At 37.2% G+C, this 24741-nt stretch overlaps 1 long non-coding RNA gene across 1 annotated transcript; it reads right to left on the minus strand.

Annotated features, from left to right (window-relative positions):
* Positions 1-501: 501 nt before the first annotated feature.
* On the minus strand, positions 502-19335 carry LOC118500791. Its single transcript, XR_004903372.1, has 4 exons — positions 18738-19335; positions 4288-4291; positions 1016-1025; positions 502-512 (listed from the first exon to the last, which is right to left on the minus strand). It is a non-coding gene; the product is annotated as an uncharacterized LOC118500791 (long non-coding RNA).
* Between the last annotated feature and the right edge of the window lie 5406 nt (positions 19336-24741).

Here is a 24741-nt window from a genome sequence, read left to right on the forward strand (position 1 = left end):
AAAAAAAAACTCAGATAAATACATGAATATCTCGAAAGTTCCTTGGCCAAAAGCTTTACCTGTAGTTCCCAAATCTGAAGTCCATAGCTTTTGGGAAACAAGTTTTCCCTTTTGAAATTTTAACAGGGAGACATGCATGTCTCCCCTGCAACACTAGACTCTTTAACTCTATGGGGAATTCTTACATATATTAAAGCCATTAATAAAAATCAATCTTTAGTAAAACTATTTTTTTTTTACAATGTCAGGGAGCATGACCTCCTACATCCTGAGATTCACTATGGAGACTTTGTATACTGGGAAATACATTTCCGCAAGAATTCTTTATAGCCTATCTGGAAAGGTCCTTCTCCTGAATCCCTGCATTCAAAGGTACTGAATCTCAGTACCTGGCAACTCACTGAGAACATGCTTCATACAACTCACATATTGCCACAAGCTCTTTTGGTGACTTGGCCTAGCAGGCAGACCCGGCAGGCTGGCACAGATCTTGGGGTGCCTTGGGCTTTTTGCTGATGTGCCCTGGCCTCGGTGCTGATGGAAGCTCACTTAGGTATGCAGTTTGGCCCTTCTCACGTGCATGCAGGCCCAACAAAGGTGGATTGCTTTGAAGCTCAAAATAGGTAACCCAGAGATCCTGTCAACATGTCACAGGCAGTGTTGACATTGACTTGAACTGGAGTCTTTCCAAGAGGCCCCAGAACCAACACAATGTGGTGGTGAGCTTCAGACCACATCAGAACATGGCCCAAATAACTCCACAAGTGGCACATGCAAAGGAAATATCAGGAGGCACCATACCCTGCCGGAGTGAATTCAGTTTTGTGGGACCATTTCCTGCACAGCAGCTTGTACACTGTAGTCAGGGTCAATTCTCATAGGTAGTCAGCCTGAGGGTCAGCTATGGACAGGCCAAAGCAATCAAGATGCAACTACAACAGGAAGGCTCACATAACCCACACAGGGGATATTTCTGGAGCACCTAGCTCAGGTAATCAGGTAGACTGAGCCCCACAGCATATCTACTTTGGGGAAGAATAGATGAACTCAGTGAGTACTTCAACAAGAATATAAGTAGTAAGCATAAAAAAGGACTTAGAAACCATAAAAAGAACCAGTTGGAAATGAACAACACACTAGAAGAAATCAACAGAAGATTAGAGGAAGAGGATTGAATTAACAATTTAGAAGGCAAGGTGGCAGAAAACACCTAACAAGAACAGCCAGAAAAAATTTTTTTAAATAAATGAAGATAGTTTAGGGACCTCTGAGACAACATTAAATGTAACAATATTTGTATCATAGGAAGAAGAGGAGAAGAGAGAGTAAGGGATTGGGAACCTATTTGAATAAATAATGACTGAAAACTTCCTTAACCTGGTGAAGAAAAAAGATACAAGTTCAGAAAGTTCATAGAGTCCAAAACAAGATAAACCCAGAGGCCTGCACCAAGATACATAATAATTAAAATGGCAAAGGATAAAGACAAAGAGAGAATCTTAAAAGCAGCAAGAGTTAGTTACCAACAAGGAAGCTTCCATAAGACTGTCAGCTTATTTCTCTACAGAAATACTATAGGCCAGAAGAGATTGGTAGGAAATATTCAAAGTGATGAAAAGTAAGGATGTACTCTGAAGACTACTTTACCCAGCAAGGCTATCATTTAAAATTGAAGGAGAAATAAAGGGCTTCCTGGAGAGAAGAAAAGGCTAAAGGAGTTCATTGCTACCAAACTGGTATAACCAGAAGTGTGCAAATGACTTCTTTAAGAGGAATCAGAAAAAAGAGGAACAAATATAAAGAATAAAATGGCAACAAATACATACCTATCAGTAATGACTTTAAATGTAGATGGATCAAATAATCCAATCAAAAGCCTAGGGTAGCTAAATGGATAAGAAAGCCAGACTCATATGCAGGATGGGGGAAAAGTAGGTTTATGGTTATTTATATGGAAAATAATATAGTAAGAAATAATAATACAAGAATAAATGTTGTTTCAGGTGGCCAACACTATAAATTTACTTCTGCGCCACTGTGAGTGCTGTCTACAACTGAGACACTTCAGATCAAAGGGCACTCAGAGACTGAGAGTAAAAGGCTATAAAAAGATAGTTCATGCAAATAGGAAAAAGATAGCTGGGGTAGAAATACTTGAAAACAGGGCCTGTAACAAGAGACAAAATAGGGCATTTCCTAATGAATAAGGGATCAATTCAACAAGAGGACATAAGTCTTGTAAACATTTATGTCCCCAACATAGGAGCACTTACATATATAAACTAAATATTGATGGCTAGAAAGGGAGAGATTGATAGTAATACGGTCATAGGAGGAGACCCCAACACCCCATTGAGATCAATGGAAAGATCATCCAGACAGAAAATGAACAAGGAAAACGTAGCCTTAAAGGATACATTAGAATAGATGGATCTACTTGATGTTTTCACAGCATTTCATCTCAAAGCAGCAAAATAGACATTCTTTTACAGTGCACAGGGAATGTTTCCCAGGCTAGACTACATTTTAAAGGCAAAAAAAGTCTCAGTAAATTTAAGAAAAGTGAAATTGTATCAAACATCTTTGACCACAATTGTAAGAAACCAAAAATTAATTACAAGAAAAAAACTGAAAAACACATGGAGGCTAAATACCATGTGACTTGACAATGAATGGTATAATGGTATAATGAATGGGTTAATAACGATGTCAAGAAAGAAATCAACAGACACTTTGAGACGAATGAAAATGAAGACACAAGGGCCCCAGGTCTACAGGACACGGTGAAATCAGTCCTAAGAGAGAAGTGCATGGAAATTCAGACCTACCTCAAGAAACAATGAACAAAGAATCACAAATAAAATATCTAACTTTACACTTGAAGGTAGTAGACAAACAACAAGAAACAAAGCTCAAAGTGTAGAAAAAAGGAAACAATAAAGATCAGAGTGGAAATAACTGAAATAGTGTCTAAAAAAAGCAATACAATGAAGTCAAGAGCTGTTTCTTTGAGAATAGAAACAAGATCGATAAACCTTCACCCAGATTCATTAAGAAAAAAGAGAGAGGCTCCAAATAAATAAAATCAGAATGAAAGAAAAGTAATGACTGACTCCACAAAAATACAAAGGATTATAAGAAAATATTATGAACAATTATATGACAACAAATTGAACAATGTGGGAGACCTAGAAACACACAAACTACTAAAACTAAATTAAAAAGAAACAGAAAATCTAAACGAAACAATTATGACCAACAAAGTCAAATCAGTAATCAAAACCAATAAACAGAAGTCCTGGCCCAGATGGCTTCACAGGTGAATTTTATCAAATATTTAAAGAAGAACTAGCACTTACTTTTTTCAAACTATTTCAAAAAATTCAAGAGAAGGAATAACTTCCAAGCTAAGTTTACAAGGCCAGCACTATCTTAATTACAAAACTAAATAAGAACACTACAGAGAAAGAAAATTATAGGCTATATTCCTGATGAACATAGATGCAAAAATTCTCAACAAAATATTAGCAGATTGAATTCAGCCATATGTTAAAAATATCATACAACACTATAGGAGACCATTCTGTATGGCATGGGCCCAGCTCCCACTGGGAGATGCACAGGACCCATGCCCATGGATAGGTTCTTCTGTGGGTAATCAGGCCTGCATTGTACATAGACTGCTATGAGATTTGCTTTTGCTAAAACTCCCTCACCCTGAATTGAGGCAGCAAGTGCTTACTGTAACTTCCTAAAGTCTGTGCTAAACCTCCCAAGTATGAAGTGTAACCAGTTCAAACACTTTTCTTCTTGGTCTGCAACATCCTTCTCTTTGAAGTAATTAGCATTCTTTCCTTTGTTATCTGTAAAAGGTAATCACATGCAATGAACCTGTGCTAGTAAATGAGGACCATTCTCAATGTTATGTGCCCAGAAAAGCAATAAAAGCTTGTCAAGGCAAGGGCTGAGGTTTTTTTCTCCTCTTGAGAGAGAAGCCGCGCTGTCCCTTTTCCTTCACAAGACTCGGTAGTCCATGTGAATGTGTTGTGTCTCATCCACAATGTTGCGGACACCATGAGCTGGGATCCATGTCACAACATGATCAACTAGAACTTATTTCTGGGAAGCAAGTTTGGTACAATATCTGAAAATCAATGTGATACACCACATAAACAAAATAAAGAATATTAATCATGTAATTATATCAGCATATACAGAAAACACATTTGACAAAATACAGCACTCGTTTATGATAAAAACTCTCAGCAAAGTTGGAATAGAGGGAACATACCTCAACATAATAAAGGCCATACATAGCAAACCCACAGCTAACATCATAATAACACAAAACACTAAAAGCCTTTTCCTTAAGATCAGGAATCAGACAGGGATCGCCACTGTCTTATAAGCCTTTCACCACTCTTACTCAATGTAAGATTGGAATTCCTATCCATAGCAATCGGTCAAGAAAAATGAATAAAGGATATCCAAATGGGAAAAGAAGAAGTAAGGCTGCTTGTTATTATTTAAAGATGAGAAGATACTATATATAGTGATGCAGACTCCGACCAGCAGTGTCCGTGGTATTGTGGATGTAATGAACAAATTCATGTGGACTATAGAAGTTCTGTGGAGAAAAGGGATGGCATGGCCACTCCCTGAGTGAGAGAGCACCTGACCCTTGCCTGGACAGGGTTTTGTTGCTTTTCTGGGAGCATTACATTAAGGAAGGTCCTCATTCATTATGCCCAGGTTTGCTTTAGGTGATTACCTTTTACAGATAACAAAGGAAAGGATGTTTCCCTTGCAAATGCAAGGGGAAAAAAGTGGTTGAACTGGTTACATTCTGTCCTTGGGAGGATTAGCACAGACTTTAGGAAGTTACTTTAAAGATATGCAGTAAAAGTTTGCTGCTTCAACTCAGGGTGAGGGAGTTTTAGCAAAAGCAAGCTTCGAAGCAGCCTAGATATAATGTACAGCTCGTTCCCCATGGGAAAACCAATTTGTGGGTCTGTCTCCCATGTGCCACCTTGCACTTGTCAGTTTTCCAAACCAGGACTGAGCTACATTTGCCACTGCCATGTGGACCAGTTCCTTATAGTATAGAACTCTAAATATTCTACCTAAAAACTGCTAGAAATGATAAATGAATTCAGGAAAGTAGCAGTACACAAAATAAATATTCAAAACTGGTTGCAATTCATACACCAATAATAAACTATCAGAAAGGGAAATGAAAAAACAATCCCATTTATAATTGCTTCAAAAATACCTAGGAATAAATTTAACCAAGGTTGTAAAAGACTCGAACTTGGAGAATTGTAAGGCACTGAAGAAAGAAATTGAAGAAGATACAAGTATATAGAAGCGTGTACCATGCTAATGTATAGAAAGAATTTACATAATCTAAATGTCCATACTACCAAAGCAATTTATAGATTCAGTGCAATTCTTATCAAAATACCAATGGCATTTTTCACAGAACTAGAACAAACATTCTAAAAATTAACATGGAATCACATGTGATCCCAAATGGCCACAGCAATCTTGGGAAAGAAAAACAAAGTTGGAGATTTTATGCCACCTGATATCAAACTAAAATATAAGGCTATAGTAATAAAAAAAAGTATGGTGTTGGTATAACAGCAGACATAATGATAAATGAAGTAGAATAGAGAACCCAGAAATAAGCCCACATTTTTCTGGTCAATTAATATTTCACAAAGTATGCAAGAACATACAACGGGGAAAAGTCAATCTCTTGAATAAATAGTGTTAGGAAAATTGGACAGTTACAGGCAAAAAAGAAACCAGAGCACCTTTTTAAATATATAAAAGAATTAATTCAAAATGTAAAACTTAAATGTAACCCTCAAAAACATAAAATTCTTAGAAGCAAACCTAAGAAGTAAAATCTATAACATTTCTCATAGCAATATTTTTCTCTGATATATCTCCTTGGGCCAGGAAACAAAGAAAAAACAAACAAATGGGACTACCTCAAACTAAAAAGTTTTGTACAGCAAAGGAAACCATTAACAAAATGAAAACACAGCCTACTGAATGGCAGAACATATTCCCCAATGATATATCCCATAATGTGTTAATATCCAAAATTTATAAAGAACTCATAGAACCCAACACCAAAAATCCCAAACAATTCAATTTAAACATGGGCAGAGGACCCATATATTCACTTTTGAAGAGCACATACTGATGGCTAATAGATATATGAAAATGTGTTCAATATCTCTAATCATCAGAGAGATGCAAATTAAAAGCACAATGAGATATCACCTCATACTTGTCGCAATGACCATCATCAATAAGTCAACAAAAAAGTGTTGGTGAGGATGTGGAGAAATGGGAACCCTCATGCATAGTTGGTTGGAGTGCAAATTAATCAAGCAACTTTGGAAAACAGTATGGATGTTCCTAAAAAGAGAGAGAAAGAGATGGAGGGAGGGATGGAGGGAGGAAGGCGGAAGAGAGAGAGAGAGAGAGAGGAAGAAAAAAGGAAAAGAACCCAAAAACACTAATTTGAAAGAATGCATGCACCCTTACGTTCATTTCAATATAATGTACAATAGCTAAGATATGGAGAAAATCCCAAGTGCCCATCAATAGACGAGTAGATAAAAAAGTGGTGGTACATATGAGGGGGGCTCCCACAAAATGGAATTATCTTCTGGAGGATGGGCCCCTTGCAGTACAGGTTTCCTCCACTACATGTGTGTTCCAGGAACCCATCTGCATCAGAGTACCAGCTGGCATTGTTGTGAGAACCTGCATTCAGCTTCAGTGAATATTTTTTGAAGACTCTTTCAACGTGTTTGCCAGTTTTATGATGGGTGATTTATGAGTGCACCTGCCCACACTAAGCTGAGTGTTCAGCAGTTTTTGACCAAAATTGGTATGACCCTGCATTCCCCACCTTCCCTATTGAACCAGTCTTGTTCTGAGGGATGTTTTTTTCCCACCAGATGAAAAATGTTGTCAAAGGGAAACATTTTGCTGATGTGGAAGAAGTGAAATAAAAAATGGCAGAAACACTAAAAGGCATCAAAATCAACAAGTCCAAAACTCTTTTGAGCAGTGGAAAAAATGTCTCAAGAAATGTATTGCATCAAATGGAGAGTACTTTGAAGGTGACAAAAGTTTAAACATGTAAGAATACATGCACAATTTTTTTGCAAATAAATTCTGGGTTTTTGAGGATTCCCCCTTCAAGCATACAGTGGAGTGTTACTTGACCATAGAAAAGGTATGAAGTCTATCATTTGCAACAGTATGAACAGACTTAGAGGATATTATGCTAGGTGAAATAAATCAGTCAGAGGAAGACACATACCATATGATTTCACTTATATGTGGAATCTAAGGAATAATATAAAAGAATACACAAGTTTAAAACAGACTCATAGATACAGGGAACAGACTGATGAGTACTACAGGGTGGGTTGGGGGGGGATGAGAAGTTTAGGTGCTCTCCCTTCTAGGAGCATGCACACACCATTTGTCCCTCTGAGGTATACATCTCTTAAACTCTCAGGATCCCCACAAGATTGCAACCAGGTGAGCAATGGGCATGGCTGCTCATGGCAGGCTACCCTCCTGTACCTTCTTTGTTTCACTGTCCCCAGCTTTAATAAGCATACTCTTAAGAAAACAAGAGGTACAAATTGGTAGTTATAAAACAGTCACGGGGATATAAAGTGCAGCATAGGGAACATGGTCAGTAATAATGTAGTAACCATGTGTCAGGTGGGTACTGGTAACATCAGGGGAACACTTTATAATGTACATGATTGTCTAACCACCTGAAACTTGAAACTAATACCAAATAATATATTGAATGTGAAGTATAATTGAAAAACAAAATTTAAAAAATTATGATGTGTCTTGGTATGGACCTCTTTGAGTTCATCTTTTTTTGGATTTCTACACTTCCTGAATTTATATCTGTATTTTCTTTGACAGCTTAGGAAAGTTATCAGTCATTATTTTCTTGATATGTTGTCAATCCCTTGCTCTCAATCTTCTCCTATGGTACCTTTAGGTTTCCATCATTGTTACTCTTGACTTTGTCCCAGCGGTCCCTTCAACTATCCTCATTTTTTTAAACTGTTCCTTTTGCTGTTCTAATTGGGTGCTTTCTGCTACCTTGTCTTTCAAATTGCTGATTTGAGCATCTGCTACATCTAATCTATTTTTGATTCTATGTTATGTATTTTTAATTTCAGTTATTGTAATCTTCATTTCTAAAGGGTTCTTTTTCTATGCTTTATATGTTTTTGTGCAATTTTTTACTGGGTTCACATACTTTTCCCTGAAGTTCAGTGAGTATTCTTATAACCAGTGTTTTGAATTCCATCTGGTAGATTGTTGGGCTGCATATTGAACCAAAATCATACATCAGTTCAGGACTGATGTATAATTCCATTTCATAACTATGTATAAAATTTTCCTTCTCAAGATTTCTTTTTATAAACTTCTATAACTTTCCTCAACCCATTAGAGAGTCTTTGTTTTTACTCAGAAATAACCAGTTTAGGACAAACAACTTTTAATCCTCTCAAAATGTATCTCTATATGTTATAACTTCTATTATTAAAAACACATATTTCTTTCCATCTTAATTAGAATTCTTAACCCTTAGAAACCTTAATTTCTAGTGTAACCAAAAAGTAAGCAGTTAGTATTCTTTAAATTAATGAATATATTTCACAACCTTTAGAAACATAGGCTCTTAAATTGGCAAACATTCACAATTCTCTATGGCAACATGTTTTTTAATAAAGTACAAGACATGTCCATTAACAGATACAAGTTTACCTTTTAGATTCTCTGTAATAAAAAGCTGAAAGTAGGTAAACTTACTTTTGATATTTGATAATTTTAGTATTTAACTTAGTAAAACTAAAGTTCCAAGTTACCAAATGATTTTTGGGAAACTATGTGTGTGTGCATATATACATATATTTTTTTTTATTTAAAACCTTTTATTTATATCTATTTAATTTATTAGCTCTTAACAACTCTATGAGATTTTAAACTCAATTATTATCCAAGCTATTTTCTTGATAAATTTTGTTACAGAGATAATATGAACTTATTTTTGTAAACCCAGGTAGTACAAAAACATTATATTTAAAGTTAACAGCTTTAAAAGACCTGCCTATTCAAACCAAACTAGATTTAATATTAAATATTTTCCTAGATCATATGATCCTGAAAATAATTGGTTAGTTTTCATATATTTCTTAACTTAGATAAACCAATTAAGTATTAAAATTAACAATATTAAAATCACTATACCACATATAAAATATAGAGACAAAAACAGATTACAAAGAGATCAGAACATAAACACAATTACTAATAATCATAGGGAAGACACAGATATTTTATTTTCCCTTCACAGTTTTTAAGGAGGCAGGGGAATGGTGGGGGTCAGGCATCAGAGACTTCAGCTGCGTGTGTTTCAAAAGCACACCTTTCTCAATTGTTTTCCTTTGATTTTTCAGCCTCATTCAGTGTGGGCTGGGTTTGCATTTCTGGTTATCCGTCAGGAAGATCGACTGAGACTTTCAAAATGTTCCTATTAGGCTTTGAAAAGTCAGCATCCAATTTGGCCAGACTTCTGATCACTTATTAAAACCTTTAAATTATGCTCAAGTATCCTTTACCAGTGTGACTCAGTCTGTTGGGCCATGTCCCACAAAGCGAAAGGCCATTGGTTCAATTCCCAGTCAGGGTACACGCCTGGGTTATGGATGCTGTCCCTGTACGAGGGGCAACCCATACATCGATGTTTCTCTCCTTCTTTCTCCCTCCGTTTTCCTCTCTCTAAAAAGAAATAAAATAAAATCTTTTTTTTTTTTTTTTAAAGGGAGACACCTGGGTTAGAATCCCAGCCTGGTCCCTTATAAATTCTGTTTAAATATACCAGTTTTTATAATCTTCTATCACAATGATCTTTACAAAATTTCCACCTTGTTGGGAAATCTCTGGGTTTTCCTTCCTGTCCCTTTTAATCTCTTGTTAATTAATTTAATGTTTGTGTTAGAATCTTTAAGTACCAACTAAGAAGGATAGCACATTAAAGTGGCTTAAAATTTGTATTGTTAGTATCCAATTGTGTTTTTTTCCTTCTTCAGTGCTAGAAAATTGTACTTCTGATTTCCTAGTTTCTTACAATATTTGCAAGTATCTGAAAGTAGTTAAGAATGGGTCTGAGTGAACTTTGATTTTTGTTCTACTTTTGTCCTTTGATCTTTTTTAGGGGAGTCTTAACTGCAAGTCATTATACTAATTTGAGACTTCTCTAGAAAAAAAAATTCAATTTGGAAGTTTTTCCAATTCAAAGGATCTATTGTCTGGGCATTGATGGTAGGATTTACAGCGACTCAAACCAATAACACCCTACTGCTTGACCAAGGAAGCGAAAGGCTTCTACAAGAGAGCAAACATGCAACTCTCAGCCAAAAGATCACCCCCAAAGTCAGAGCAAGAACAGACAGTCAGAATGAGGTAGTGCATACAGTGTCTTTGGCTTTCCTCCAAATGTGCACCGCTTCCTGTCCCAGACTGGCAGATTCGAGGCAGCTCCAACAGACTGTCTGTGCCTGTGTTCCATCCCTATGGCATTTCCTTCTTATGACAAACGACACTGACATAGATGCAGAAAGAAATTACCTTCTCTGGGAAGGAAGATTCAATAAAGAAAACACAAGAGTACCTAAGCCCAAGAAGCTAGCTTCATAAATATTTTCTCCTGCCAATCTAAATTTAGAAGAGAGAAAATAATTTTCATTATTTATAAGTTGTCATTTTTAGTAAGGTTGATACATTTAGATTTTTTTTTATATGCACAAATCAGCTCCACATTGTTCTCGTAATAACAACTGGTATTTTCGGGGAGGAGCAGGAGAATTTTGGAGTTTGATTTCCCATAATTTAAACTGCTTTCAACCAATCAAAGCTGAGAAGTTTCTGGTTGGTAGAGTACTACTTCATGAGTTCCCATTCCCAATGGGTCACTCTTCTCTTAATCTTCAGAGTGGAAAGCCAACCCTCACGTAACTTTCAAAACTAAGCTAATAACAGTCTGGAGCAAAACCCCAAACTAGTTACATGAAATAGCCACCAGATGTCAACATGAGTTCAATTACCTCAGACAAAGAAAAAAAAATTGAATGCATTAAAATTGAAGGCGTCTGCTCAAAAAATCACCAGTCAGACAAAGGACTAGTGATTCCTTCCCATTTGCCATGCCACAGTGGTCCCAACACAACGGGAAAATCCTTCACTACCTTCTGGGCTGCCACCTAACTTTCCTGAAGGAATACTCTCAGGCACAATAAAAACCCTGGGCTTGCAAGCGTTCCCAAGATCCAAGGCTTTGGAGGGACTGAAAGAGAGTGCGATGAACCTCAGGAGGTTTATGTAGGTGTCACACTTGGACCTGACAGAGCAGCATCCCCGTTTGCTTCTCCAAAGTTTAACCCCACATTAGGCATTGAATGTTAAGCACAAAGTTTCTATTTTCCACAAACAATTGGATATGTGTATTAAAATATTTTTAATGGGCATAACCTTTTTTTCTGAGCAATTCTCTTTCTGAATTTATCTGGGTGTGTGCAATATCATAGCTACAAGGATGTTTTGTGAGTAATAGGAGGATTGGTTAAATTAATTATAGCATATAAACAATTGAATACTATGTAACCATTACATTTAAAGTTGTAGCAAGCTATTGCCCTGGCTGGCATAGCTCAGTGGATGGAGCACAGGCTGGGAACCAAAGTGTCCCAGGTTCGATTCCCAGCCGGGGCACATGCCTGGGTTGCAGGCCATAACCCCCAGCAACCGTACATTGATGTTTCCCTCTTCTCTCTCCCTTCCCTCTCTAAAAATAAATAAAATCTTAAAAAAAAAAAAGTTGTAGCAAGATATTGAATGACAGGAAACCATGTTTGCATGGTTTATAAAATAGTAATAGCTACCATTTATTGAATTCTAACCAGTGAGAATGGCTGTTCAGTGCTTTACACACACATCATCTCATTCATCTCTGTAACTACCTTGAGAGATTGTTTCCCCTGATCACCAATAACCACCTAAAGACTAAGTAAGTAGTTCAAGTTCAAATCTCCAGACTGTGGGAAAGCCAGGGTTCAGACACGGGCTATGTGACTCCAGAGATGATGCCTTTCATCCCTGTTCTTTGTATATAAGTCTATTTTTGTTTTTTAAGAAAATATGTATTCACACAGAAAGACTAAAAGCGAATGGTATGTAGCTGATGGTTACAGGTGATTTTTGTTTTCTTGCTTAATATGAAGGAGAGAAAAGCTTAGTTAAATGGAAAAGAAAAAAAGTGGAAGTTTCAATACCAGGCTCTGTAAATACTGGGCAGTTACTCTGGTCAGTAAAATAACAGAGAGGTCGTTAGGTGGAAGGTGGAAGGCTCTGGTCCAAGTAAATCTGTCACTCATTTATCCTCCTAACTTTTGACCTTGTGCAAATCAGTTTCCTTTGGACTGGGTGACTAATCTGTAAAATTAGGGAGGTTATCTTTAGGTTCTTGCCTTCCTAATACTCTGTGACTTAAATTGCCCAAACACTAAAAGCTGAAACAGAACATTTGAAATAATTAGTCCAAAGTAAAACATTAACATATAAGTTAAAATGACTCATTGCTTTGCAATGCAATACATTTATAATATGCAGGCTTTAAGTAAATTTGTCAAACAGAATTTGATGGCAATGATCAGCTTCAAAAAGTGTTAGGGTGGGATTAGGATCAATTATAACTTTAGCTAGCAAATAAATTAAAATACTTACATGAAAAAATTAACAAATTAAATATAAAATTAGACTCAGAACAAGGCCAATGGTTTTTTGCTGTTTGTTTTAGCGATTTTAGCAGTATTTTGGATGAGACTATAAGTATTCTTACATATCTTTATATATATATTTTACTGACTAAAACCAAACATTGACATTTTATTAATTTATTTTACTTTTAAGCAAAATTCATTTTCCCATTATAAAAGTTGTATATCTGCATTATGTCATATAAAATTTATAAAATCACACTAAACTAGAAAAAAAGAATCAATAATGTTCCCACCCAGACACCAAATATTTTCTTGTATTTCCAGGAATTTTCTTTGTATAGTTTTTTTTTAAATTTTAGATAATTATAGAGTGCTATAGTCAGCTTACTATTCTGTTATTTCTTTATGTGCTTTTAAAAAAATTAATTTCATGTGTGTTTTCTCCATTTTTATGTCGACTTTTGGAATTACCTTCAGAGTTTGCTGGGAGTTTTTTCATCTTTACTGATACCAATAACTTTTTATTCTTTAGAGGGTGTTTTTCAATTTTGCAAAGTTATTAAGAGCCAGCTCTGAAGAATTTTTCCCCACTTTGGCTTAAAGTGACAAACTTTGTTATATGGGTTTTCAGTGTCTTTAAACTGACTTAGAAGTTTAATCCAAAAAAAAATACCCCAAAACAATTTCACCCAAGGGTTTGGGTACTTCATAGATATATACTTTTAAGTCTTTTTTTTTTTAAAGTATACAGTATGGTGTTTTTAACATTTGAAAAAATTATGTGTAATCCATTTTCCTATCTAAGTCTCCTGGCTAAAACTTTTTTGTATGAGATGAAGAATTAACAGTAATTTTTTGTGCTGCATTAAACAATTTAACTGATATAATTTTTGTAAATGCAAACCAGAAACTATCTAGATGCAAGTACTAATTTCTAAAGGTAGATGCAGCAGGTGAATTTTGGTATAGCATACACACTCAAAAAGCCTGAAAACCAGCAGCTTTTCCTGAATCTGCACAATCTCTTTCCAAGTTTTCCATATAAACACGTGTTTATTACAGGAATGTGAAGAATGCATTTAAAGTGTTCCCACCGATATTTTCATTCAAAATGTTTTGTCTCCATCCACCCTACCCCGCCCCACTGCCCAAGATTTAGTTCCTGGTTTCCTTGGCCCTGGGCATCATGAACCTAATTTCTCAGAAGCTCATCAGTAGAGAGCTTCTATTGTCCTTTTTTTGTGTGTCCAAGAGGTGTAGAAAGAGACTGTCTACTTGCTTTGGATGGGCGACGTGTAAAACTGAAAAAAGCCTAGGTGTCAGCGTCCCCTGGTGCTTGGAGTCTCTAGCGGTGACAAAATCCATCCAGGCCAGAGGACGTATTGATCCTGGTGGTTGGCGTCCTGTCATTACCAGGGCTCATTGCCAACTGTCCATTTCTACAAGCTCTAGACACAGAGTTTTTGGTTTGTCCCTGGAAACTCTGGGACAGTCGTATCCGCGACCCAGGCCCAAGGGAGAGTGGCGGCGTGTGCAGTGAGGTACTCGGTATCCGCACCACTCTGAGCTAGGGCTCCGCCCCGGCGCTTATCTCAGTCCGGAGGACACCGCGACGCCTTCTGCCCTCCGTGGACCCTAGACAGCCAGGGCGAGAGGGAGGGGCCGCCGCCCCGCGCTATCCCCGCCCGCAGCCCTAGGCCTGCTATAGGAAGCGGTGTCAGCGCGGCCTGTGCTGGCTTCCTTGCAGCCGCAGCTCGCCCTCTGGTGCCCAACGCTCCGGACCGCGACCGTGACTGCGACCTCAGGCCGGCGCCTTCCCGGGTGTTCTCTCGTCGCGTGAGTGATGGGCTGGCCCAGAGCGCGTGGCTACGGCTGGGTGGGCTGCGGGTGGGGCTGTAGACGTGGATTCCGGAAAGTTGCCTCCTACCATGGTTTTTCGCGGGAGGGAATGTGTCCTGGGTCCGGGGTTACAGACAAAGTCCTGGTCGCAGGAGGAAAGAGAGAGAGAGTCCGGGATCCTCTGCTAGGGAATGGGGAGACGCTGGAAAGAGGCACCCTGGAAAGGAACCACGGAGATTTTGGAAGAAGTTCTGGTTTCGAAAGCGCAGTACTATCAACTAAGAGACATTCGAACATGTAGAGAATTTTTGGTGAGTTTATTTGAGCCAAACTGACGACAATTGCTAGGAAGCACTATCTCAACGGATTGAGAAATGCTCCAGAGACGAGCAGTTTAGCACCTTATTTTATACATTACAATCAAAGGAGGAGCCATAAAGTGGGGGGGTTACATGAAATCCATTGGTGATAGATTAGGGAGGTGGGAGAAAGCAAAGATGGTGAGACTGCTTAGACTGGATAAAAGGTAAAATGGTAGACATTTTATTTTTCAGAGGTGGGTAAAGGAAAGTTAACAGTCAGCAATTAACACAATAACAATAATAATGAGGGGATTTGTGGTCTTAGCTCTGGTGCAGTGGTTGTGTCCAAGAGGTGTGGAAAAAAGGACATTACCTTGACATTTCAAAGTTATATTATCATAGCTGCAAAAAGACAGTAGACAGGTTCAGTTAAGGTAAAGACTGACCTTCGTTAGGGAAAGATACAGTCCTTGGACAAGACTACTCACCATAAAGTGATTTTAGTTACAAATATAATTTCAGACCATCCTTTGTGGTTACTTTAGGACCTTGAGTTTGTAAGTTGCCTCACTGGCTTCCCCTTAGCTTGTCAGGTTAATATGTGGCCTGTTTCCTTCCACATAGCCCCCTTTTGGTCATAACTCAATCCAAAGGATGAATGCATTGATGTCCAGTGGTTTGGCTTGTCCCCCATGCTAGGAAGGCTTGCTCATTCCTAGGAAGTCTCAGAGTCAGCGTGCGTTTTTCTGAACAGAGTGAACTGCTGGGAATGGGGCAAGACCATAACCTTAGATGACATTTAAGGTTGAATTGCAGTTATTTTTGAAAAAAAAAAAAAAAAAGCAGGTGAATGGGAGGCAGTCAGATCCTATATGTCCTTGTTAAAAATATTCTGGATCATTTCTCATTTTTTTTTGAGCTACCATAATCTGGGTCTTTTTGCCATTTGCCTGAAGTTTTGTTTTTCTGCATCTAGTATAACATGTATATACAATGAACAGGAGTAACAGTATTAAACCAGTAACATCAATTAGGACCAGAAAATCTTTAATACCAGACAAGGAAGAGTCTGAGGGGAATAAGCATCCCAGCCAAACAAAAAACTGTTTACATGTATCATCATAATTTTTTATTAAGCTAATAACATGTTTTCCTTCTTCATTCACTGTTGTTTGTACCTTATGATACATTTGGTCAGATGAATTAAGACTTTCTACTATTTCATCTAGAAGCTCTAATTTTTCTTCTGGCCAGTTAGTTTCTGTAGAAATGACTTCATGGGGAGGATTAAGTTCAATTTCCCAATATATTGGATATCTAGTATTAATAGTATCACAGGTTTTATTAACCTCAGGCAAAGTTTTTTTGCCTGTAATTTCAGTATTATACCATATTCCAGTGGCATTTGATGTAAACTTGGTGTTTTTACAATAAAGGTCACTTAGTATAACTGAAAAATTCTCTAACCCTTCCCAACAAAAATGTCCCTTTCCCTTATAACATATATTGCTGTTTGTTGGGGTATATATGATAGGCCAGGATAGACTGGGGTCATAACCATTCACCTTTTTGATTTTCACAATTAGATAGTCAGATGGGTTCCTATTGTTTATTATTTTTAAATATGGTCCATCCACTTCCCATTGGAAGTATTTTAGTGTTGTTGAGGACGGTCCCTATTCCAGCCAGTTGGACTACTAAGAATTTATGCTTAGGATCTAACTGAGGTGCCTGGGTTTTTAAGACACAATGTTGTAGATAGCATTTCCTATCCAAAATGTTTCAAAATCCAAGGGAACCCTATGAATCCCACAAATGTGTGGCCTGGGCTTCTGCACCCATTATAGTTGGACACCATTTCATAGCTACTTCAGATTCCATTTGCATTAACATAGACCGTAGGCCCTGTTGAGTTAGGGTACAGGCACGTTTTTATTGTTGGGTTTGTGCATGAGTTTTTATAGTCTGTCGAGTCTGTTCTATCCATTGAGCTAAGGCCTTATTTTTTTCCCATGCTGCCTCCCACCCGTTTCCTTCCTCTTAAAACAGCATTTCCTCTACATGGCCTATTTTAGATCAAGTCTTTTTCTAATGAATGATGTTCTTCATTAACTGTAAGTTCAGCCTGTCTCAGAACACCAAGGCCAGCCCCAAGTCCTCCTTTTATTTCTTTTAGAGGGCCAATATTGTTGGGTCCACCAGGAATGTTGTTGCCATTGGGTAGCTATGGCTAGATACTGCATGAACTCAAAATGTTGAGTTTCCTGTGCATAGTTAAATGGGTAGAGGTAATCCCCAAATTAGCTAAAGTTTGAGTGTTACATAGCGCTTCCCACAAGTGTCCTGGATACAAGGAGGGTGGGGTATTTATAGACATATCTACCCACCAAGTAATCCCAATAATTTTTTAAAAGGGGACCCACTGACTTTTTTCTTGTTTCATGGACAGCCAGTCACAAGAGCATGGCTGATGAGTCTGAGGACAAGATATACTGTGACAGATAGGGCAGGTCGCTGCAAGCCCTTTCCCATCATATCCAGGTATTTTTTTTTTAGTTTTTCATCATCCATTGCTATAGCTATACAATACTCCTCTCCATTGGACCTATATATAGTTCTACTAGGAGAATTATCAGGGAGATGTTCTTGGAGGTATTTGCTCAAGATGGGTTTTTTTATAATAGATATAGCCAGAAAAAAATGTACCAAAGCTTATATTGATAGAAGACCATTGTGTGGCCAACAAAGCATTAACTTCATTATCATGACTAATAATCAGAATATCATTGTCTAGTAGATGGGAAAGATTAGCAGGTACCCATGTTAAATGTTTTCATATCTAATAAGAGAGGGGTTTGGGGGAGATAGATATTATTTCCATTAGGAAGCCATAAGGAGGATAATAACAATATGAAATCATTTTATGTACATTCATTCAATAGCAGCATCAATTTGGGAACATACAGTCCTGTTGATGTCTTGGAATAGCTGTCTGCCTTTGTGGTTGGTGGCTTTTCATCCTTGAAAAGTCTTTCATGGAGGCCAGTATCAGGGACAGGGGCAAATGTCCATTGGCATTTAGGCCCCTGATAAGGTCCTTTCCAACAATGTTGGAGAGTCTTTAATGTCTTTTCTAATGGACAAAAATCTCCTGGTTGTACATTGTGGTCTTTGAAGTCTTCATCTTCCAGGAGCACGCTGAAATGTTACTAATTTATTAGTTCCTAGAAGCTGGTTAATGAGCCTGTAATAATAATGCAGACTGTCTTCTTTTAGTACAGTTGATTCATATGTTCCTTCATCTAGATTTATAGGGCGGCGGGTGATTATTTCATAAGGAGCAAGGCTCTGTTTACCATAGGTTTCAGGTTGAGGAGTACTGTAAGGGGAGCTTTACATAGGCCAAGGGAGATTAAAAGCTGCTGGAAATCTACCTAATTGAGGTTTAATTGTATCATTTGTATGTTCTACCAATCCAGAGAACTAGGGGTGATAGACACAATGAGAACACTGTAGAACAGGCCAAATACTACAAATGGATTGCATTGTTTGTCTAGTAAAGGAGTCCCTCAATCACTGACTCAGAGGGAATTCCCCAATTTGAGAATTAATTTTTTTATTAATTTACCTAAAGCTGTAGCTCTCCTGCAAGGGAATGCAAAATCATAACTAATACGTTTTTTTTGTATTTTTGAGATGGTGGCATCTGAATAAAATCCAATGATCGTATTTGGGTCTAAAGGAAGTGGACAGATAAATAAGAACTTTGTTATGTGCACCATGGAAGTTATTGTATATACAGCTTGGTAGCGTTCCTGTTTATTTTTCAAAGATCCTCCTGTAAACCAAGTTAAGTCAGCATTCTCAAGGAGTTTCCTATAAATCATTCCTAGGAACAAGGAAGTGGTCAGGTCAATTTGATTTTAACATTAGAGGCTGGGCCATTAATAAAAATTTAGAATCCAGCTGTGACAATGTCCAGTCAAACCCAGGAATCCTCTAAGTTGCTTTCTTATTTTTGGAAGAGGAAAAATAGGATTCCTTTGAGTATCTCAGGGTTAATTAGTAGCTCATCCTTATACATCAGATAACCAAAATATTTTACCTGGGGTAAACAGAATCAGAGCTTTTCCTTTGATATTCTATCATGTTCTTTTGGGATTCTAGTAATTTCCTAGAATATAAACTGAGTTACTCACATACTGGTTTAGAGGGCAATCTCTAGGAAATTTAACATAATCTAAGTCAGTTTTTATTATCTAAGACAGTAGGTGGAAGTCGCCTGTATATACCTGGGACGTTATTGTCCAAGTAAACTTGTAATCTTCCCAGGGGAAAGCAAAGAGGTATACAAAAAGAATGTAGTTGTTCTTCTTCCTATTATTATTTTGCTAAAGCTTCACATGTAACTTCAAACATCTCAAATAGGCCTAATTAGTTAAAAACAAACTTTTATAAAGAGAGAAAATAAATCCTTGAAATATTCCAGAGCCTATTGGAACAACTCAAAGTCATTTCTCAGTTAAAAAGTCTCTTAAAATTTAAAGTTTGGGAAGGTTTATAAAACAAACTTAACCAAAAGCCCGTAACATAAACCTTTTTTTGTAAATCTGAATAAAATAAAACATTTTATGGTAATAACTTTAAAACATCAATCAATCTTTTTTAAAAAGACTTTATTTATTCATTTCTAGAGAGAGAAGGGAGGGAGAAAGAGAGAGAGAAACATCAATGTGCGGTTGCTGGGGGTCATGGCCTGCAACCCAGGCATGTGCCTTGACTGGGAATCAAACCTGCGACACTTTGGTTCGCAGCCCACGCTCAATCCACTGAGCTATGCCAGCCAGGGCTAAACCATCAATCAATCTTAAACCACATTTAATATTAAATACTTTGTGTAGACCACAGGATCCTGTTTAATTTGTATAAGTATTTAATTTCTTTAGGTCAAAAAACATTACACCCTTGTAATGCTATCTGGAGGCAGGAAAAACAAAAACACAGTACACATAATATACAGACGAATACATATTACATCAAAACTGTACACATCAGGACCATACACATTGTCAATGTCAAACATTTGAACCTGTAGTGAATTTTTGGTGAGTTTATTTGAGCCAAACCAATGACAATTGATGGGAAGCAAAATCTCAGTGGATTGAGAAAGAGTCCAGAGAATGGCAGTTTAACACCTTATTTTATACATTACAATCAAAAGAGTTGGCGGAAGGGGGTTACAAGGAATCCTTTGGTGATAAATTAGGGAGGCAGGAGGAAGCAAAAGAGGGAAACCTCACATTGGATAAAACGTAAAATGCTAGCCATATACTTTTACATAGGTGGGTATGGCATAGTTAATAGGTAACAATTAACATGTGACAATAATAATGAGGGGATTTGTGAGAATGTCTGGTGGACTCCTCTCCGTGTGTGTGTGTGTAGATGGTTGTTAGACCCCTGCCTCTGAGTGCGGGGACCGTGAGATCAGAGCCCTTGAACAGCCCTTGGGATGTCAGTGGCTTGAAAGAGAGGTCAGTGGTGGGAGTACATTTGGTAGGGGGAAAAAAAACCCTGCTCAATTGTGATGACTAGGTTTTAATTTGTCCCACCCAGTTTCATGTGATAGTGAGTATGAAATGCAAACTGAAAATTCTCACTGCTTTTTCAGAAAACGATGTGTCAGGGCAACTGATTGTGTCAGTTCCTAAATCTCTTGCCTTTCTCCAAATGTGTGCAGCTAGAGTTGATACTGGGTAGATAAAAACTTATTGAACATGAAAGTTACTACAAGGTGGAAGAAAAGTTTGTTAATATTGGTGCCTTAACAAAGATTAACAAAGATATTCCTTTTTTTAATTTCCAGAATACAGAGTTTGTTCAGAACTTTGTATGATTTACTAAAGAGTTATTGAGCTCCCGTGTAATTTTTCTGTGGATAGTTTAATTATTTAACTTCAAAGAGTTAACCAGTTTATTACAGTATTGATGAAAACTGAAAAATTTAGAACTAAACAGAAAAATAGAAGACCAAACAAGTTAGGTTGCAAATCTAGCAAACAGTTAAAATACACATAGTGTTGCCTAGGTTTCTTTTCTTGGCTAATAGTGTTCATGTAAAAACTCATTTCACTTCAGGAAATAAAGTAGATTCATAGTAACAAATGTTTATTGGTCATCTTTGTTCTGCACCCCACTGGGCATTCAGCAAGAGCTCCCTTAGGCAACACATTCTTTTGCAGTAAGATGGTATTAAAATATACTTACACCCTAAATCTCTTTCTGCATTTCTTTTTTTTTAAATTATTTTATTGTTGTTCAATTATAGTTGTCTGCATTTTCCCCCTCCCCTCTATGCCAGCCAAACCCACCTCTCTTCCTTGCTTCCACCCTCCCCCTTGGTTTTGTCCCTGTGTCCTTTATAGTAGTTCCTGAAAACCCTTCCCTCATTATCCCCTTCCACCTCCCCTCTGGTTACTGTCAGATTGTTCTTAATTTCAATGTCTCTGGTTATATTTTGCTTGCTTTTTTTTCTTTTGTTGATTATGTTTCAGTTAAAGGTGAGATCATATGGTATTTGTCCCTCACCGCCTGGCTTATTTCGCTTAGCATAATGCTTTCCAGTTCTATCCATGCTATTGCAAAGGGTAGGAGCTCCTTCTTTCTCTCTGCTGGGTGGTATTCCATTGTGTAAATGTACCATAGTTTTTTGATCCACTCATTTACTGATGGGCAGTTAGGTTGCTTCCAGCACTTGACTATTGTAAATTGTGCTGCTATGAACATTGGGGTGCATAGATTCTTTTGGATTGGTGTTTCAGGGTTCTTAGGATATAATCCCAGCAGTGGAATTGCTGGGTCAAAAGGCAGTTTCATTTTCAGTTTTCTGAAGAAATTCCATACTGTTTTCCACAGTGGCTGCACCAGTCTGCATTCCCATGAACAGTGCACTAGGGTTCCCTTTTCTCCACATCCTCTTCAACACTCGTTTGTTGATTTGTTAATGATGGCCATTTTGACCAATGTGAAGTAGTATCTCACTGTGGTTTTAATTTGCATCTGTCTGATGGCTAGTGATGCTGAGCATCCTTTCATATATCTCTGGGCCCTCTGTTTGTCCTCCTTGGAGAAGCATCTGTTCAAGTCTTTTGCCCATTGTTTAACTGGGTTTTTTGTCTTCCTGGAGTGGAGTCCTGTGAGTCCTTTATGTATTTTGAAGATCAAACCCTTGTCTGAGGTATCATTGGCAAATATGTTTTCCCATATGATTGGTTCTCTTTTCATTTTAATGCTGTTTTCTTTAGCCATGCAGAAACTTTTTAATTTGATGAGGTCCTGTTTTTTTATTCTTTCCTTTATGTCCCTTGCTTTAGGGGACATATCAGTGAAGATGTTGCTGCGTAGAATGTCTGAGATTTTCCTGTCAATGTTTTCCTCTAGGACTTTTATGGTGTCAGGAGTTATGTTTAAGTCTTTTATCCACTTTGAATTTATTTTTGTGTATGGTGTAAGTTGGTGATCAAATTTCATTTTTTTTTGCATGTAGCTGTCCAGATCTCCCAGTGCTATTTGTTGAAGAGGCTATTTTTACTCCATTTTATGCTTCTTCCCTCTTTGTCAAATATTAATTGATGATAGAGACTTGGATTTATTTCTGGACTCTCTGTTTTCTGTTCCATTGGTCTATGTATTTGTTCTTATGCCAGTACCAGGCTCTTTTGATTACAGTGGCCTTGTAATACAGTTTGATATCAGGTATTGTGATCCCTCCTACTTTGTTCTTCTTTCTGAAAATTGCTGCAGCTATTTGGGGTCATTTATGATTCCATATAAATTTCTGAAATGTTCTATATCTGTGAAATTTGTCATTGGTACTTTAATATGGATTGCATTGGATCTATGAATTGCTTTGGGTAGTATGGACATTTTGATGATGTTAATTCTTCCAATCCATGAGCATGGTACATGCTTCCATTTGTTTGTGTCTTCCTTAATTTCTTTCTTCAGTGTTGTATAGTTTTCTGAGTACAGGTCTTTTACATCCTTGGTTAGGTTTATTCATAGGTATTTTATTTTTCTTGTTGCTATATCAAATGGGGTTTTCTTCCCGATTTCTTTTTCTGATATTTCATTGTTGGTGTGCAAAAATACCTTTGATTTCTGAATATTGACTTTGTATCCCGCTGTTTTGCTGAATTCATATATTAGGTTGAGTAGTTTTTTGGTGGTGTCTATAGGATTTTCTATGTACACTATCATGTCATCTGCAAACAATGACAGTTTTTCTTCCTCCTTTCCAATTTGGATACCTTTTATTTCTTTTGCTTGTGTGATTGCTGTGGCTAGGACTTTCAGTACTAAGTTGAATAGGAGTAGTGAAAGCGGGCATCCTTGTCTTGTTCCTAATCTTGGTGGGAAAGCTCTAAGTTTTTGCCCATTGAGTATGATATTGGCTGTAGGTGTCTCGTATATGGCCTTTATTATGTTGAGGAATGCTCCCTCTATTCCCACTTTGCTGAGTGTTTTTATCATAAATGGGTGCTGTACCTTATCAGATGCTTTTATTGCATCTATTGATATGATCATGTCATTTTTTTGATTTTGTTTATGTGATGTATTACGTTTATTGATTTGTGAATATTGTACCATTCTTTCACTTGATCATGGTGTATGATCTTTTTAACATGTTGCTGGATGCGGTTTGCCACTATTTTGTTGAGGATTTTAGCACCTATGTTCATCAGTGATATTGGCCTGAAGTTTTCTTTCTTTGTTGTGTCTTTATCTGGTTTTGGGATTAGGATGACGCTGGCTTCATAAAAAGACTTTGGGAGTTTTCCATCTTCTTGGATTTTTTGGAATAGTCTGTGAAGGATAGAATTTAGCTCTTCCTTAAATGCTTTGTAGAATTCTCATGTGAAACTTTGTGGTCCAGGGCTTTTGTGTGTCAGAAGCCTTTTGATTACTGCTTCAATTTTATCAGCTGTTATTGGTCTGTTCAGGCTTTCTGCTTCTTCTTCATTCAGTTTGGAAGATTATATTTTTCTAGAAATTTGTCCATTTCACCTAGGTTTTCAAATTTCTTGGCATATAGTTCTTTGTAGTAATTTCTTAGAATCCTTTGTATTTCTGTGGTATCAGTTGTAATCTCTCCTCTTTCATTTCTGGTTGTGTTTATTTGGGTCCTTTCTCTTTTTTTCTTGATGAGTCTGCTTCAAGGCTTGTCAATTTTATTTATCTTCTCAAAGAACCAGCTCTTGGATTTATTGATCCTTAGAACTGTGCTTTTAGTCTCTGTGTCATTTAATTCTGCTCTGATCTTGGTTATTTCCTTCCTTCTACTTGCTCTGGGCTGTCTTTATTGTTCTTCTATTTCTTGTAGGTATAGGGTTAGGTTGTTTATTTGAAATGTTTCTATATTTTTTAGGTAGGCCTCTATTATCATGAACTTCCCTCTCAGGACTGCCTTTGCTGTGTCCCATAAGTTTTGGATTGTTGTGAGTTCATTTTTTTCCAGAAACTTTTTGATTTCTTCCTTGATTTCATTCTTGACCAATACATTGTTTAATAGCATGCTATTCAATTTCTATGAGTTTGAGTGTCTTGGTTTTTTTTTCCTTGAGGTTGGTTTCTAGTTTCAGTCCCTTGTAGTTAGAGAAAATGCTTGATATGATTTCAGTTGTCCTGAATTTGTTGAGGCTTTTTTTGTGTCCTATCATGTGGTCTATCTTTGAAAATGTTCCATGTGCATTTGA

The sequence above is a fragment of the Phyllostomus discolor genome, chromosome 1 (genome assembly GCF_004126475.2).
Source record: "Phyllostomus discolor isolate MPI-MPIP mPhyDis1 chromosome 1, mPhyDis1.pri.v3, whole genome shotgun sequence".
NCBI classification, from domain to species: domain Eukaryota; kingdom Metazoa; phylum Chordata; class Mammalia; order Chiroptera; family Phyllostomidae; genus Phyllostomus; species Phyllostomus discolor.